Source organism: Gallus gallus, chromosome Z (genome assembly GCF_016699485.2).
Source record: "Gallus gallus isolate bGalGal1 chromosome Z, bGalGal1.mat.broiler.GRCg7b, whole genome shotgun sequence".
Lineage (NCBI taxonomy): Eukaryota > Metazoa > Chordata > Aves > Galliformes > Phasianidae > Gallus > Gallus gallus.
This window is the reverse complement of record NC_052572.1, coordinates 55,997,856-56,007,018: the sequence shown is the minus strand read 5'-3', so window position 1 is coordinate 56,007,018 and position 9,163 is coordinate 55,997,856.

Genomic DNA, 9,163 nt, shown 5'->3' with positions numbered 1-9,163 from the left:
ATTTCATGTCCTGTCACCCTGGCCCTCAGCCTCTATAGATCATTCATGTTTGGTAATTTGGTTTGCATTTGCTGCATCTCAGTTTCATCAGGAGTCCCTTGCTTCCTTTCTGAGGGGAATCTATTTTCAGAAACCTCTTTTTTCCTTTTCCTTTTCCTTTTCCTTTTCCTTTTCCTTTTCCTTTTCCTTTTCCTTTTCCTTTTCCTTTTCCTTTTCCTTTTTCTTTTTCTTTCATTATCCTCAATAACTGCCAATAGAAGATTTCCATTAATCTGTATAGAGAGAAATAACAGAGATCATCCCAGATGTTTCTCACTCAAACTTATTCAGGAAATGTGAGTTTATTCAAGGTGATATCTTTTGACTAGAACGTTGGTAAGATTCACGTGGTACCAACTTCCAGAAGCAAAAGGAGACACAGATACACACATGTGCCCAGCCCCCTCTTAACACTGGGCACACTGAATATTCTCATGTCAAAAACCATCAAATATGTAAAGAGGAAATGCAGCACTCTCACATTTTCCCACAGTTTATCTGTTTTTGACTGTCTTTCCCAGTACTTTGTAATGTTTTCTGTGTTTGGGAAAGAAGTAGCAAAAAACACATGCTACCAGCAGACATCCACCTATGACTTGGCAGTTGCCTTAACCTAGATGAAATTCTGTTGACATTTGTCAGCTGAAAATTTGGCCTCATATTCAAGGTGGAAGTACCTCATATCATTCTAGATAACCACAAAGAGAGAGTATTACAGTATCAATAGCCTATGCCAAAATGAGCCATCAATCAGTGGAACCAAAATGTCATGAATTTTAGATGATTACATGACATACAGATAATTACGATCCAGCCTGCATCCCTTCTAACAATAATTATAAGGATTAACATACTCTTAGCATTACATTGTAAGAGTGCAGACATAACATTATCAATATTACGGGTTTCTACTGAAAAGAAAGCTGAAATAGATGACCTCTAATCAAGAGGGAAACCAGTCTTACCGTGCCATAGGAGAAAAAAAATGTTCTCTAACTATATTATTTCAAACCTTGATTACTCTTAAAAATCTGTTAAACAAAGCAATGGGGATTTTCTCCTCTCCTCTCCTCTCCTCTCCTCTCCTCTCCTCTCCTCTCCTCTCCTCTCCTCTCCTCTCCTCTCCTCTCCTCTCCTCTCCTCTCCTCTCCTCTCCTCTCCTCTCCTCTCCTCTCCTCTCCTCTCCTCTCCTCTCCTCTCCTCTCCTCTCCTCTCCTCTCCTCTCCTCTCCTCTCCTCTCCCTTCCTCAGTAGGAAACAAGAAAACTAAAATGTTATCACACTTATGGTACCCAAAATTATTGAGTAAGACCATGCAAAACCCCAAAAACAAATCATGAGAATTTGGAATACTGCATTTTGCTTCTCTTAGTGCAGGGCAGTCAGACAGTAAAGTATCATTGAAAGATATTTTCTTGCCAACACTTGAGAAGCTTCCAAAAGAGCTGGTGTCTTTCCTTCTTTTTAAAAGAATTTTAACCCCATGAAGAAAGTCATTGTACTTTCATGCCAAACTAATATGTGCCCCTGTTGCAAAGAATGACCATGGTTGGATTGAATTTTCTTTTAGTTATCCTGAATATATAAGCTCTTGAAGAAGTGTTGTACTGTCATAAGATGGTCACTTGACTGAAGTATTGATTGCATTTACAAGAATACCTTGCAGCTGGGGAATCCTTCACATGCTGCATATGCTCCATAGTCCCTTGAAGAAGAATGCCTGTAATCAGTGTAGGTAAATGAGGGGTAGAGAGATGGGAAGGGTCATTCTAATTTTTTAGATAATATTAGGGAACAGGAAACTTGTGGACTTGATAGTAGCTCATTGTTTTCCTGATGGACTCTACTGAGAGGACGCATGGAATATTCACCAGAAAATATCAGTTACCACTTTCAGAAGTTAATTTTGATCACCGAGACAGGGAGTGAAATGCCAAAAGGAACATACGACACAATGAGCTCCTGGGGTAAGGAGTTTCTGGACCATAAGCTAGCAGATATGTCCTGAGGACTCAGAAAACATTTTGGTGAGACCTGCTCTTCATATTGATCTTTTCATTTCTTGAGCTGAGTTTACAGCTCAAATGCTTTCCATACAAATAAATCTCCTTATAATTTTAACTTTAATTTAAGATTTTTTTTTTTTTCCACTAAAATGACCAGCCTGCTCTGGTCTCTGTGAGAAGAGATGTACTACATTAGACTGGAAGTCACCTTATCTCAGTACTGTATCCATGAGAGAAGTCATTACTGGTTGCCTAAGGCAGGATGTAAGAGGAAGGAAAGCATGTAGAGATACTTCTCACACGATAGTTTTCCAGGTGGAGCAGAATGTTTTACTTTGTGTTTAGCAGTAGCATTGCATACTTTCACTTATCTGTACAAAATAGGGAGCAACCATAGATAGGAAGGAGCAACACATATTCTTCCTCTATTTATGTCAATGAAATGTTTAATCTCAACAGCAGCTGCTTTTAAGTATTTGAGCTGGAGAGGGAAATTCATAGAATCATAGAATATCCTGAGTTGGAAGGGGCTTACAAGGGTCATTGAGTTCAGCTCCTGGCTTCACGCAGGACCATCCAAAATTCAAAGCCTATATCTCAGAGCATTGTCCAAACTCTTCTTGAACTCCAGTAGCTTGCAGCTGTGATCACTGCCCTGGGGAGCCTGTTCCATGTCCACTGCCCTCTGGTGAAGAACCTTTTCTTGGTGAAGAACCATCCTTGATGTAGCTTCATGCTGTTCCCTTGGGTCCAAAGAACATACAACAGCTGCACACGTCTCTAGGAAATTATGTCTGATCCTGATTCACGATATGTCTGATTCTGATTCATGAAAAGTCTAGATGCTTCTTCAAAGAACAAATCTATTCACGTGGAGGGAATGCACTCAAGTCTCAGTATCTAATGTTCCCAAGGAGTTCATCTTTGATGTAACACTGCAAGTCCATGCATTTAGCAAACTTTTATGACCTATGTGAAAATCCTAGATATCCAACCACAATTTAAAAGCAGCAGCTTGTCCTAAGTACCTTCAAGAGCCAAAGAGAAAACTTCTCAAATAATCATAGCTGCAAGTTGCTCTTAGCTCACATAAACATTCGAATTTTCTGAATTTTATTAAACTGTTAATTTTCAGTTATTCTCCATGGACAGTCTCCCTGAAGAATTTCTATTTCTCCACTCTGTGGGGCTGGCATCAACTCTGGCAGCACTAAGACCTGATCATTCCTCTAGACATTATTTCTAGGGAGTCTTTTCACCTGTAGATGACAAGTTGCACAAGCCTAAGAAAAATCAGTAGAAATAGAGTTGTTTAGAGCAAAAGCATGCATAGAATGGTAAGAACATGCTTTTTATTTATTCATTTATCTGGTGGTGGTTGTTGTTGTTGTTTTCCTATTTCTTGCTGCAGTGCTCTGTAGCTACAGAGCTTCATAGGCACCAGCCTACAAAGTAGAACAGGTACTTCACAGCTCTTAAAACTTGGTCTGCCACTTTTATTTGAGGAGTGCATTACTGTTCATGTAATTGTGATTAAATCCAGGATAATAAATACAAGTTGGACCCAAAGGCTTATAGTAAATGGGGTTACATCAGGCTGGCGGCCAGGCACTAGTGGGGTTCCTCAGGGCTCCACTGTAGGGCCAGTGCTCTTCAATATTTTCATAAATGATTTGGATGTAGGACTAGAAGGTGCTCTTAGCAAGTTTGCTGATACTAAATTGGTGGGGAGCTGTTGGCTCTGTCAAGAGTGGAGAGACCTTGCAGAGAAATCTAGGCAAATCAGAGAGCCCTCACTTATCTTATACTTACACTTTTGACCATAATGCATAACAAGAAATACACACAGGAGCACAAAGGAACACTAGTGTGTTGCATCTGAACCCAACAGCTAAACAGCAAAATTACATGATTTCTTCCCATCGACAAGTACATGAGATGTAGTTTGTCATGTCACTCAGTGAGACCCTTTCAGAAAGTGCAGACAGTTATTATTTGACCAGTCTTCTCTGCTCTGCACACCATTCAATGGCTGAGAAATTTGTGCCCATGGTCAACTGAGCTAGTACTAAGAAGGCACATTTTGTTGGTACCAGTCCTACTGTCTGAGAGCAGTCTAGGAATAGACCCAGCAAGTCCCTTTCTGGCTGAAAACAGAACCTTGGCTGGTATAAAATGATTGTAAGTAATAGAGAGATAGGAAGTTCCTCTTCTGTTAGACTCGACTAAGTAAGAGAGAAAGGAAAATATTTTTCAGCTTACCAAGGAAGCTTCTATACTTAGTTCATTTGGAAACAAGGCAGCTGCAGTAACACTGAACCAAAAAAGGGCTACCTTTGGTTTGAAACCAGTGAAATCTATTTGAATATTACAGTATGCAAAGTGGATTGCTTGCACTTAGTCTCAACTGAACGTGGTGTTATACCAATACATACCTTTGACTAATAATGCAAAGAGAGTGTAAATACTGGTTTGTACAACAGGCTATCAGATGTAAACACTGAAAATGCATGACAGTGTCTCCGGTCCTAGGGACAGTGATAATAATTGAAAAGAACATCTGCTATTTCAACTCTGGTAAAAGAAAATAGATCACCAAGCCCAGGGACTGTACTAAAATGTACTTGTTTGTTTCAGAAAGCTGATTTACTGACAGAGCCAAATCTTCAGATGGTGTATGGCAGAATTCTGCCAAAGTCAGCGGAGTCATACCAATCTAAAGCACAAACTCACAAAGCACAGAGTCTGTTGTAGATAAATATGGACAGAAGCCTCCTTCCCCTATATCGCCTACACACTGTGGTGTTTATTGTATGACAAACCATTGGGGATATTCAGACTACTAGAATGTCATTTCAGTTAATGCATGCCAAGATCTCCAGTTTGGCGGAGCCTTGCTGACAACCTACAGCAACTCTGCCTTTAAATGATAGGTCTGTGAGGAAGGCTGCAATCCCAGAAATGTATTCTCTTAGATCAGATAGGACGAAGTCCTGAGCTCATGAATAGTCTTAGTATATCGCTCCAGCAACCACAGGCATTTCAAGGCATTTCTGCAGCGTGACCACAATCCATGAATATCCCAAGGAAAAGCAGACACAGGTGAGCTGCTGAATCTTCTGAAGCTGAGCAAGTACCTTCTTCACAGTTACACACAAAAACAAACCCCAGCTCTAACTCCGGTCTTGGATAAATTGCAGAATGGCTTCTTATTATAATTGCCAAGATCCCAGGGGTACACATAATTGAATTAGGGGGTGTTTCTACTTGCATACTTAGAGGCTGTAGAGCTGTCTTCAGCTTCAGTCTGTGGTCCTGTAATCAGTGTCCAGAACATGCACAAGACGCCCTTTAATTCAGTTATAAGTAGCCCTCAGGGAACCATAGAATTAAACAGTATCATAACGTTCTAAACATGGTCTGTACAAGGGCTAATTCCATGCTCCCGTTCAATAGAGGATTTCTCAGCCTCATCAAAGTTTTATGCTAAAATTTTGGCTAATATTTTAAAAGCATGTTACTTCATTTGACCTAAATGACTTTTGCACATGTTCATTTCCATTTTACTCTATCAGCCTGTTTAACATAATAGCATATTAACAGTACATTTGAAAGAAGAGTCAGTGGTTTGGAGTCAGTCCAATGCAGTCACAGCAGCAGGAGAGAGCAATAAGAGTTTTCTGAAGAAGGAAAATCAGAGTTGAGTCCCCATTACTGCTTTGCAAAATGCAAATATCCTTGTGCACAGGGGATGTTTTGGCATAAGAACATAATGTTATTTGTACCAGATTACCAGATTATTTCCAGAAAGATTATCCCTGAGAAGACTAGACTACTAGAAATGGCTCTTTATAACTGAAAAATGCTGATGAAGCCAATACTTGAAATTATTATGCCTTTTAACACGTGTAAGTAGTATGTTTTTAGATAGCATGGTTATGTACTATTCTGTATTTTCATGCAGCAGCATGTGTATGGACAAACAATAGACAAGATTAGTAGAACCCTGTGCTATTAAACTCATATTATTTAATCTTGTTGCATGTAACTTTGCCAAACCAAAACCACTTATTCCATAATTTTCTTTGATGGTTATCTCCCTCAAATTAATTTATTTCATTTCCAGCTTGTATTGAATGCAAAACAGCTCAGCCATTTCCAGAAGTGAGAGTCTTGAATCCGTGCTCCTTCACTGTGAAGCTAAAATAAAATGTTTGTTATCTGAGATGTTTGTATCTGTTTGTTTACTGAGATGATGTAAATAGAGTACTATTTGTGTGTTGAAACTCACCAAGTGTTGAAACTCACCAAGATAGAACATATGTGCTTATGACAAAAAATGAGGTCTTCCCCATTGCAGTGGATATTTGAAACAGAGTATGTATTTACTTACTGGAATGATAACTGTTCACAAGCTTAAGCTGACAATTATTATTTTTACTGTGTCAGATAACCCAAGCAACAGAACAATTGAAGTGAATTTGAGACATCTGCATTCATTTGAGAACTGCAGATGTTGACTAACATCAGGTCATAAAGCAAAACCAAAAAAACAGCTAGAGCACCTGGATGGAGCCCGTTAACAATAGCTGCTGTGACTGGGAAACCTTATTTCCAACAAAAAGCGAAGCTGGGAAAGGGTTTTCTGCAAAAATTCTCTTCATATACGCGTGAGGAAGTAACAGTCCTTACTAAGAGAAGGTATTATGTTTAGCTGGAATTGCAATAGGTTACACTCTGGCCTCAAAGTCTCCTGTCAGTCCCAAATAAGACAATGAAACTGTGGTTCAACTGAGTGGCATACTTCTGCAAAGGACTATTCTATGTAGGACTTGTCTGACATGTGGGCAATTGAAAAGCAGCTGCCCATGCAGTGTGTCCTAAGCTACAGGCCACTGAACCCAGAAGAAATGCAAGGGTACAACTGGTCTTTAGTTTTTCTTTTGTAATGGGAAGGCACCATGAATCTCATGAAGTTCAACCCATAGATTAGTGCTTACAGATGAGTTGCAAGACAGGTTCACATAACTCTGTGAATCACAGAACAACCTCTGGCAATCAAAATGCTCATAGACTCCAAAATCTACAGGCAGGCACAGGGAGAGTTGTGAAGCGAAAATGGGTATTGCCACTCTTATAGATATGTGTACAAATAGGGAATTTCTCAGACAGAACCTCTGTATCATCCTAGGAAGCAGTCCTGACAGCATAATGAAAGGAGAAAAATCTCTTTTTTGTCAAGGCCATTTTGAGACTGAGAAGAAATTAGTATACACAAATATAAATATATAAAAGAATAAATTATATAACAAAACGAAATATAAATATGGAAAAAACTTTCACTTGTCTTTCGCTGTTCGCAAGAATATCAGCATGGTCATATTTGTACAATGCCATAGGGAAGTGGTTTATGAGTAGAAAATAGCTGTAATTATCATGTTATTATGCAGACTTACAAACTTTGCTTGCCACATTAAAAGAACTAAAGCAGCTTGCTATTCTGGCTTAAATATGCGTGGTTGGTAGACAACACCTGTATGAATGAGAACTAGAGTATGTACATTTGTCCTTGGAGCTGCTCAGAAAACCCTACCCACAAGGTCTCCTTCTGTGGAATGACAATCAGAACTACCTCAGTTTAATGTTCTGTAAAGTACTTCTTAGCAGGTTTCTAACCCATTTCTCTGCATAGGAGTCAGAAATGTTCACAGGAACATTACAGATGGTCTCTCCCAAGAGAACGACTAATTGCAGAGAGGGAATTATTTTCTGTCAGATTTATGACTTAAAATATATGGGCAAACGTTCCAACCACCTTCCTTTGGTTGCTAAAAGATCTTCAGTTCAAAGACTGAAATGGCATGGTGAGGTGCATAGCTCTGTGATGGATTGCTAGTGGCCCCACTGCACTCATGTTATACTGACTAGGTTTTAGAGCTGGTCCAACATTTTCTGTTGACAAAACAGTTTTTTCCCCAGGAAACTCCAAATCATTGGCACAGAACCTGCTCAGGGTTTATAGTGACATAAACACAAAATATTCAAGAAATTGCCCTGCTTACAGCTTCCAAACAAATTTTCGTAAAGGAAACGCACACCTGCACTAATCTTCCATCTTCCTCTTTCTACTGCAGCTGCCATTTAATAAACCAACAGTGCAATATGGATTGTTTTAAAATAATAACAATCCCTGAATCCAGACACTGAAAGCCAACTCATCATGAGCTACATTTTTGTGTATTTCTCTGTCCAGTCCAGCTCTCAGCATCAAAGATTGAGAGAGCCAAAGATCCAATTTCCAATGAAAAGGCAAAGGTTCCTCTTATTCCTGTTCCATGCCATGGTACTGGCAAGTACAACACATTTCCTCACCTCCACATAATCTGATTACCCAGCAGCAGTCAAAGCAAGGAGCAACCAATCTCAACATGGGAAGGCTGGCTGCAACCTCAAGGCCAACATCTGCTTTCCTCTCCTTGGTGTGAGCAAGTTTCCACCTGGTTAGGCCTGCAGGCAACGTGGCAAGCAGATCACCAGACATGTGAAGGGAGTGACAAAGTCAAATGTAAGTGTATGTGACAGTTGAAATTGTTTGTGACTTAAAGATAGTCAACAGCAGCCAGCAGCAGTCAGGAAGTGCAAAGGTCACAGAAAATACACATTGCCAGTTGATGGCATTATATTTCAAGGCCTGAGGAGCAGAAAGTGAAAAATAAGGAGCATTTGGACCTAATTAAGCAACAAAAGGAATCAGAAGTCTGAGAAACTTAGAAGATACATCTTAAAAATAAGGAACATCTCCCAGTAAAATTCCTTCTCCACTTCCATGTGGAGATTCCATCACTTTCCTAGGTCTTTGCAGCAACTGAACACTGATCTCAGAACAATCACTGATAATGTCCATTCCCATTGTGATACTTGCTAGAATTTAAAAACTACTATGAATTACATAAATAGGAATGTAGGAAGGTGGGCATAGTTGCTCCCACTCTCCTGACTCCTGACTGGAATTTTGTCTAAGGTACTGTAGGAAATGAGAATTAGCAGAGGCAGAGAAAATATGCACTTATCCCCCAAGATAAAGTACGACCTTTGGCGGAAAGATGGTCACAAAGCCCG